This window comes from Triticum urartu, chromosome 4 (genome assembly GCF_003073215.2).
Source record: "Triticum urartu cultivar G1812 chromosome 4, Tu2.1, whole genome shotgun sequence".
NCBI lineage: Eukaryota > Viridiplantae > Streptophyta > Magnoliopsida > Poales > Poaceae > Triticum > Triticum urartu.
Window position 1 is genome coordinate 142624785 of NC_053025.1, and position 9774 is coordinate 142634558.

Consider the following 9774-nt stretch of genomic DNA (forward strand, 5'->3'; position numbering starts at 1 on the left):
ACCCACCTCAGTTGGAGAGATCCGTAGTTTTCTAGGACTCGCGGGATATTATGGGAGATTCATTGAGAATTTTTCAAAAAATTGCGAAACCCATGACGGAGTTGTTGAAGAAGGACACCAATTTCAAATGGACCGAGGATTGTGAGGCCAGCTTTCAGGAACTGAAGAAACGTTTGGCCACAGCCCCAGTGTTAATTCTTCCGGATATACGCAAGGATTTCCAGGTATATTGTGATGCTTCTCGCCTGGGACTTGGAGGTGTACTTATGCAAGACGGAAGAGTTGTTTCATATGCCTCACAGCAGCTTTGACCTCACGAGTTAAATCATGCCACACATGATTTGGAGTTAGCAACCGTAGTGCATGCACTCAAGACCTGGAGATATTTTCTGATTAGAAATGGATGTGATGTGTACACGGATCACAAGAGTTTGAAGTACATTTTCACGCAGAAGGAGTTGAATCTCAGGCAGAGGAGATGGTTGGAGATCATAGAGGATTATGATATGAAGTTGCATTATCATCCAGGTAAGGCCAACGTTGTAGCAGACGCTTTGAGCCGCAAGAGTTATGTCAATACCCTCGTAAGCGGATTATTACCGCAGGAGTTAGTCGACAATCTCAATGAACTTCGTTTGGAGATAGTTCCAAAAGGTTTTGTTGCAACAATGGAGGTTCAGTCCACGTTATCGGGAAAGATTCGAGAAGCTCAAAAGGATGATAAGGAAATTGCTGAGATAAAGGAGAAAATGAGCAAAGGAAAAGCCAAGGGTTTTCATGAGGATGAGCACAAAACGTTATGGTTTGAGGGACGTGTGTATGTGCCCAATAATTCGGAGATCAGGAAGTTAATACTTCAGGAGGCTCATGACTCGCCATACTCAATACACCCCAGAATCACCAAGATGTATTTGGATTTGAAGGAACGTTTCTAGTGGACTGGTATGTAGAAGGATATTGCCGAGTATGTAGAAGTATGTGATGTATGTTAGAGAGTGAAGGCAGAACATCAGAAGCCAGCAGGATTACTACAGCCTATGCCGATACCTGAATGGAAGTGGGACAAACTTGGTATGGATTTCATCACCAGATTACCGAGGACAAGATCAGGTTATGATTCCATCTGGGTAGTAGTTTATCGCTTGACCAAAGTGGCTCACTTTATCCCGGTGAAAACCACATATACAAGTGCGAAGCTGGCTAAGATATATATGACCAGGATCGTATTTCTGCATGGAGTTCCGAGGACCATCATATTAGACAGGGGAACATAGTTCACCTCGAAGTTTTGGAATCAGCTGCACCAGATTTTGGGTACTAGGCTAGAGTTCAGTACATCCTTTCATCCACAGACCAATGGACAGACCGAGAGAGTCAATCAGATTCTGAAGGACATGTTGAGAGCCTGTGCGCTAGATTATGGATCTAGTTGGGACGATAATTTTCCTTACGCAGAGTTCTCATACAACAATAGCTATCAGGCTAGTTTGAAGATGGCCCCTTTTGAAGCTTTATATGCAAGAAGGTGCAGGACACCGTTGATGTGGGATGAAGTTGGAGACCGTCAGTTGTTTGGACCAGATTTGATCAAGGAGTCTGAAGAGAAGGTGAAGTTGATTTGAGATAGACTGAAGGTAGCTCAGTCTAAGCAGAAGAGTTACACCGATACTAAATGCAAGGAGGTAGTCTATGAAATCGGAGACAAAGCATATCTTCGTGTGTCACCACTCCGAGGAGTTAAACGATTTGGATTAAGCGAAAGTTAGCCCCGAGATTTGTAGGACCGTACCGAGTTTTGGAACGTATGGGAGAGGTGGCCTACAAGTTGGAGTTACCTGAAGGATTTTCAGGAGTACATGATGTGTTTCACGTTTCCCAGTTGAAGAAGTGCCATGCTGAGATGGCCGATATCCCTCTGAGAGATACAGTGCCCCTGGAAGTAATATAGTTGGATCGTGACTGTCGGTGTCAAAACCGGCAGATCTCGGGTAGGGGGTCCCGAACTGTGCGTCTAGGCCGGATGGTAACAGGAGGCAGGGGACACAATGTTTTACCCAGGGTCAGGCCCTCTTGATGGAGATAGAACCTTACGTCCTGCTTGATTAATATTGAACATATGTGTAGTACAAGAGTAGATCTACCACGAGATCAGAGAGGCTAAACCCTAGAAGCTAGCCTATGGTATGATTGTATGTTGTGATTGTTGTCCTACGGACTAAATTATTCGGTTTAAATAGACACCGGAGAGAGTTAGGGTTACACAAGGTCGGTTACAAAGGAGGAGATATCCATATACGTATTCCCTAGCTTGCCTTCCACGCCAAGTAGAGTCCCATCTGGACATGAGATGAAGTCTTCAATCTTGTATCTTCATAGTCTAATACTCCGGCCAATGGAGATAGTCTGGCTGTCCGGAGACCCTCTAATCCAGGACTCCCTCAGTAGCTCTTGAACCAAGCTTCAATGACGATGAGTCTGGCGCACAGTTGTTGAGGGAGTCCTGGATTAGGGGGTGTCCGCATAGCCGGACTATACCTTCAGCCGGACTCCTGGACTATGAAGATACAAGATTGAAGACTTCGTCCCGTGTCCGGAAGGGACTTTCCTTGGCGTGGAAGGCAAGCTTGGCGATACGGATATGTAGATCTCCTACCATTGTAACCGACTTTGTGTAACCCTAACCCTCTCCGGTGTCTATATAAACCGGAGAGTTTTAGTCCGTAGGACAACATACAGAACAACAATCATACCATAGGCTAGCTTCTAGGGTTTAGCCTCTCCGATCTCGTGGTAGATCTACTCTTGTACTACACATATCATCAATATTAATCAAGCAGGACGTAGGGTTTTACCTCCGTCAAGAGGGCCCGAACCTGGGTAAAACTTCGTGTCCCTTGCCTCCTGTTACCATCCGGCCTAGATGCACAGTTCGGGACCCCCTACCCGAGATCCGCCGGTTTTGACACCGACATTGGTGCTTTCATTGTGAGTGCCTCTGTGTCGTCGCCGTTAGGCTTGATGGCTCCTACGATCATCAATAGCGATGCAGTCCAGGGTGAGACCTTCCTCCCCGGACAGATCTTTGTCTTCGGCGGCTTTGCACTGCGGGCCAATAGACTTTGCCATCTAGCGAAGATCAAAAGCTATGACCCTGGCCGTCAGGTCAGATTTGGAAGTTTAAACTACATGGCTGACATCCGCGGGGACTTGATCCTCGACGGATTCGAGCCATTGCCCAGCGCCGCACTGTCACGATGAGCATGATCTAGCTCTGCCGCCGAACAGTGCCCTGGAGGCCGCACCCGCATCAGCTTCGACCCTTAATTCGGAGCCAACTGTGTCGATCGAGGATGGGCGGTTGGACGCTGCCTCAGGGGCTGCGATCCCAACGGCGATCGAGCCGAACACCAGCCCCGCACTCCGCGATACTTGTGACTCCAAGGATCCGGACTCCTCTCCGGACTCCGAACCCTCCGCGCCCCTGCCGATCGAATCCGATTGGGCGCCGATCATGGAGTTTACTGCCGCAGACATCTTTCAGCACTCGCCTTTTGGCGATATTCTGAAGACACTAAAGTCTCTCTCTTTATCAGGAGAGCCCTGGCCAGACTACGGTCAGCAAGGTTGGGATACGGACGATGAAGAAATTCAAAGCCCACCCACCACCCACTTTGTAGCCACTGTCGATGATTCAACCGACATGCTCTACTTCGACTCCGAAGACATCGACGGTATGGACGCCGATGCAGGAGACGATGAAGAACCAGCGCCTATTGGGCCCTGGAAAGCCACCTCGTCATATGACATATACATGGTGGACACCCCAAAAGAAGGAGAAGGCGATGGAACAGCGGAGGATGACCCCTCCAAGAAACAGCCTAAGCGCCGGCGTCAGCGGCGCCACTCAAAATCCCGCCAAAGCAAATACGGTGATTCCAGCACGGGAGATAATAATACTCCGGAGAGTGTCAAAGAAAACCACCTCCAGCAAGATTCAGCACAGGAGGATGAAGAAGCCAGCCGTCATGAGAGAGCGGCAAACAGAGAGGTCAAGGACGATAATTGTATGCCTCCCTTCGAAGACGAGGCAAGCCTCGACGATGACGAATTCGTCGTGCCAGAGGATCCCGTCGAGCAAGAGCGTTTTCAACGCAGGCTTATGGCCATGGCAAGAAGCCTCAAGAAAAAACAGCAACAACTTAGAGCTGATCAAGATTTGCTAGTCGACAAATGGACTGAAGTCCTTCCGGCTGAAGAGCATCAACTCGAACGCCCCTCCAAGAGCTACCCAAAGCGCAGGTTGCTACCCCGATTAGAGGAGGAAGCACTTAAACCTACATCACCAGCACTTGATACGGCCGACTGGCCACCTCGTGGCCCCGACAGAGAGGCCTCTCGGCCCCCCACTCAAGCCGCACCCCGTACCAAGGAACGCGAAAATGCACCAGACCTGCAAGATATGTTGGAGGACAAGGCAAGGCAAACAAGATCGATCTACGGATCGCGTGGGCGCCCCATGACTTGAGACGGTAACCGTCACGCCGGACACAAATCCGGTAGGGCCAAACACAGTAGACAAAGCTCATTGGAGCTACGTCGTGATATAGCCCAGTACAGAGGCGCCGCACACCCACTATGCTTCACAGACGAAGTAATGGATCATCAAATCCTCGAGGGTTTCAAACCCGTAAACATCGAATCATATGATGGCACAAAAGATCCTGCGGTATGGATCGAGGATTATCTCCTTCATATCCACATGGCCCGCGGCGATGATCTCCACGCCATCAAATACCTCCCGCTCAAGCTTAAAGGACCAGCTCGGCATTGGCTTAACAGCTTGCCAGCAGGATAAATAGGTTGTTGGGAGGACCTGGAAGCCGCATTCCTCGACAATTTCTAGGGCACTTATGTGTGACCACCAGACGCCGATGACCAAAGCCACATAATTCAGCAGCCAGAGGAATCAGCCAGGCAATTCTGGACACGGTTCCTAACAAAGAAAAATCAAATAGTCGACTGTCCGGACGTAGAGGCCCTAGCAGCCTTCAAGCACAATATCCGTGACGAGTGGCTTGCCCGGCACCTTGGACAGGAAAAGCCGAAATCTATGGCAGCACTCAGGACACTCATGACCCGCTTTTGCGCGGGAGAAGACAACTGGCTTGCTCGTAGCAACAATATGACCAAGAACCCTGGTAATTCGGATACCAGGGATAGTAGTGGCAGGTCGCGTCGCAACAAGCAGAAGCGCCACATTAATGGCGACAATGCTGAGGATATGGCAATTAATGCCGGATTCAGAGGCTATAAATCCGATCAGCGGAAAAAGCCATTCAAAAGAAATCCTAGGGGCCCGTCCAGTTTGGACCGAATACTCAACCGCTTGTGCCAGATACATGGCACCCCCGAAAAGCCGGCCAATCATACCAACAGGGATTGTTGGGTGTTCAAGCCGGCAGGCAAGTTAAATGCCGAAAATAAAGACATGGGGCTACATAGCGATGACGACGAAGAGCCCCGGTCGCCGAACAACAATGGACCGAAGGGTTTTCCCCCACAAGTGCGGACGGTGAACATGATATACGCAACCCACATCCCCAAGAGGGAGCGGAAGTGCGCGTTAAGGGACATATACGCGGTAGAGCCAGTCGCCCCAAAGTTCAACCCATGGTCCTCCTGCCCGATCACCTTTGATCGAAGGGACCATCCCACTAGCACCCATCATGGCGGATTTGCCGCATTGGTTCTAGACCCAATCATTGACGAATTTCATCTCACTAGAGTCCTTATGGACGGCGGCAACAGCCTGAACCTGCTTTACCAGGATACAGTACGGAAAATGGGCATAGATCCCTCGAGGATTAAGCCCAACAAAATGTCCTTTAAAGGTATAATACCAGGTGCAGAGGCTAACTGTACAGGCTCAGTCACACTTGAAGTGGTCTTCGGATCTCCGGATAATTTCTGAAGCGAGGAGTTAATCTTTGACATAGTCCCATTCCGCAGTGGCTATCACGCACTGCTCGGGCGAACCGCATTCGCCAAGTTCAATGCGGTACCGCACTATGCATACCTTAAGCTCAAGACGCCAGGCCCTCGAGGAGTAATTACTGTCAATGGAAACACCGAACACTCTCTCCGAACGGAGGAGCAAACGGCGGCCCTTGCTACGGAAGTACAAAGCAGCCTCTCCAGGCAGTTCTCCAGTCCGACCATTAAACGTCCGGACACCGTCAAGCGCGCCCGGAGTAACCTACAACAAGACCGTCTGGCACGTTCCATGCAGGCATAGCAATACGGCCCCAACCCCAGCCCTCGCAAAAATGCAACACCAATACTTCGCGTACATAACTACGCTCTAGAAATACCATGGGTACAGGGGGAGGGGCACATCACGGCACGCCCGAAACACGGCTTAAACCGCACCAGGGGCTGCCGATCTTTTAATTTTCTCTTACTTTCAGGACTCCACTCTTCGGAAGGCCTGTTCGACAGTTCAATTGCAGCACAAACGATGCAAGAACCAGGGAAGCAGACAAGCCATGCCGCGTTACGGAACTCCCAGATGGTCTCTATCACGAGCAGTATACCTGTTTCGCATACCATTCCGTAGCCCACCCCTGGAAGGGACATGTTAAATAGTCCAACCTTTTGCTTATCGCATTATTTGTATCGTTCTGCTTTGATCGCAGCCCTTTTTAATAAACAATGCATAGCTTTTGTCCCTCTTTGCATTACCTTTTTTTAACAAATATATGTTCCTTAACGACATGTTGCACCCGTACACTTTGGTACGGCCAAAATACGCCAGGGGCTTTAGTACCCCTCAATATGGTGTGAGAAGTCCGAACATTTTAACAAGTGCGGCACCCCGAACTTATAGCATTATATGCATCGGCTCCGAATCATGTCTTGGGTCAATAGTTGGGTTTGCCCGGCTCCTATGTTTTGGTGCCTTACGTTCCGCTATATCAGCTAAGGTAGCACTAGGAGAACTACTGCGATTGTGCCCCAGTTGAGCTGGGTCGAGCACCTCAGTAGAGAAAGCTAAAACTGACTGTCATGATGAAGCGAGAGCCGGACGTTGTTCGAGAGGTTTTACGAGTCCCTAAAGACTTATGCCGCTTAGAGCAAGGAGTCGGCTCTGTCCGGCCAAGGTGTGGATAGCGCCCCGAACTCGGTCTTCCGAATACCAGGGGCTTCACCGAAATTTAAAATTATAGAATTCTATGGCTACGTGAGAGTGTTCACGCATTATAGTCTGATTGCCTTGTTCATTGTGCTGAGCACCTCCCTCGAAGGACCCAAACATGGGAAAAAGAGTGCTCAGGTTTATCCCCGAACATCCCAGCACTAGCGGCACGGCGGCAGAAGCCGACGGCTCGCCATCTCTCAGAATTGATAAACAGCCGCACAAAAGGTAATATTTTAAATTCCAATAGCATTGCTTAGCGCATATGAACAAGTTTTCAGCGCACAGGACAAAACGAGCGAGTTTTACTCAAAAATTACATCCCTGGAACATTCATCCGCCACAAGGCGGGCACCCTTCAGAACATCCGTATAATAATTCTCGGGCTTGCGATGCTCTTTCCCCGGCGGTGGCCCGTCCTTCACAAGCTTCTCAGCATCCATCTTGCCCTAGTGCACCTTAGCACGGGCAAGGGCCCTACGGGCACCTTCAATGCAGACGGAGCGCTTGATGACTTCGAGCCTTGGACAGGCCCCCACCAGCCGCCGCACCAGCCCGAAATAGCTCTCAGGCAGAGCCTCTCCAGGCCACAGCCGAACTATGAGGCCCTTCATGGCCTGTTCGGCCGCCTTGTGGAGCTCGACCAGTTGCTTCAGCTGGTCGTTCAGGGGCACGGGGTGTCCGGCCTCAGCATACTGAGACCAGAACACCTTCTCTGTCGAGCTGCCCTCCTCGGCTCGATAGAATGCGGCGGCATCGGACACGCTACGAGGAAGATCTGTGAATGCTCCTGGAGAGCTCCGGATTCGGGTAAGTAACAAGTAACTCACTCTTATGTGTTTGCTTTGCATAAAGAATGCCTTACCCGCCGCTATATTTTTCACCGCATCCAACTCCTGGAGGGTCTTCTGGGATTCGGCGTTGGCAGACTTGGCATTTTCAATAGCCATCGCGAGCTCGGACGCTCGTGTCTTTGAGTCAAGCTCCAAACTCTCATGTTTTTTCATGAGAGCCTGGAGCTCTTGCTGCACCTTGCTAACCTGGGCCTCATACTTCTCCCGCTCGGTGCGCTCCGTGGCTGCCCTCTTCTCGGCCTCGACCAGGGCTTGCTTAAGGGTCGCCACCTCCGACGTGGCCCCTATAATAGCCACGATAATCCTGTCATTTTTTGCAATTGCACCTTTTATATATATATATATATATATATATATATATATTTAAACAAGGTATTTCTTACCTTCCTTGTCCTCAAGTTGCTTCTTGGCACGCCCGAGCTCTTGCTCGGACTACTCGAGGTTCTGCTTTAGCATGTCCCCTTCCGCAGTCAGTGCGGCGGACGCCAGCAGAGAAGCCTGCATACGCATATTGACTCCTTTTCGTTAGACTCCTGCGAATTTTATTTGATCCTCTCTTCAGCTTTTCTTCCCGAACGCCAAACAGAGCATCAGGGGCTACTTTCTATGCGGTAATATTATTTACACATTCTTTACTTACCTCAAAGCCTGTTAAAAGGCTAGTACAAGCTTAATTCAGTCCGCTCTTGGCGGACTGAACCTTCTGGACCACCGCACTCATAATGGTGCGGTGCTCCTCGTCGATGGAGGCGCCTTTGAGCACCTCCAAAAGATTGTCCGGCGCCTCCGGTTGGACGGGCGTCACCGGCACGGTGGGCTTGCTCCTCTTGGAAGGAGGTCGCCCGCCGGACTCGGGAATCTTTGAAGGTTCCGGAGCGGTGTCCGGCCTAGAGCCGGACTTGGAGCCCTGGGGGGTTCTATCCCCTTTACTCCTGGAGTCCGGGAGGTCGCCTTGCGGCGCCTCCAGGACCACCTCCTCCTGGCTTGGAACCTGTTGGGACAACACTTCGGCGTCGTCCGTAGGGTGGGGGAGGAAGCCGTCGGAAGCGAATTCACATCCGACGAGTCCTGTGAACCGCTCGACGACGCGTCGAGCCGGTCTTTGGGTGGGCTGCATAAACATATTCGACATAAGGGAAAGCTGTGCAATAAAGGAATACTATGAATTAATCTGGTATCCGGATACTTACGATTTCGCCAGGGGCTTGGCCCTAAGCAGCCACTCCTCTCCGCCGTCGTCGGCGTCGGTGGAGTAGTCTGGAGGAAGGGTTTTCCCCTTCTTGGACCCTTCGGCCTCCCCAGTGAGGGCGGCCTTCCTTTTCTTCTCCCACCCCCCCCCCCCCCCCGGGGGGGGGGAGGTCTCTTCTTCCTCCTCCTCGTCTTCACGGGAGGAATACGCCTTGGAGCCGTCGGATGATGAACCTGACACCTCCCGGCGCCGGGCACTTTTTCGAGTCCCCGTGGCCTTCTTCGTGGCCTTCTTCTCCGGCACCACATAGGGTGCCGGAACTAGCAACTTCGCTAAGCGGGCATCGGCTGGGTCTTCGGGCAAAGGAGCCGGACAGTTGATCTGTCCGGACTTCGCCTGCCAAACCTGTCAAAGGTAAGGGAGCTTAGATCCCGCATAGAGTTAAACTATGAAAAACTAATGCCCTATAAAAGGCATAAACAACTTACCGCGCTGGCGTGACGCTATGCGCTGAATCCACGATCCTCGGTAGCGGA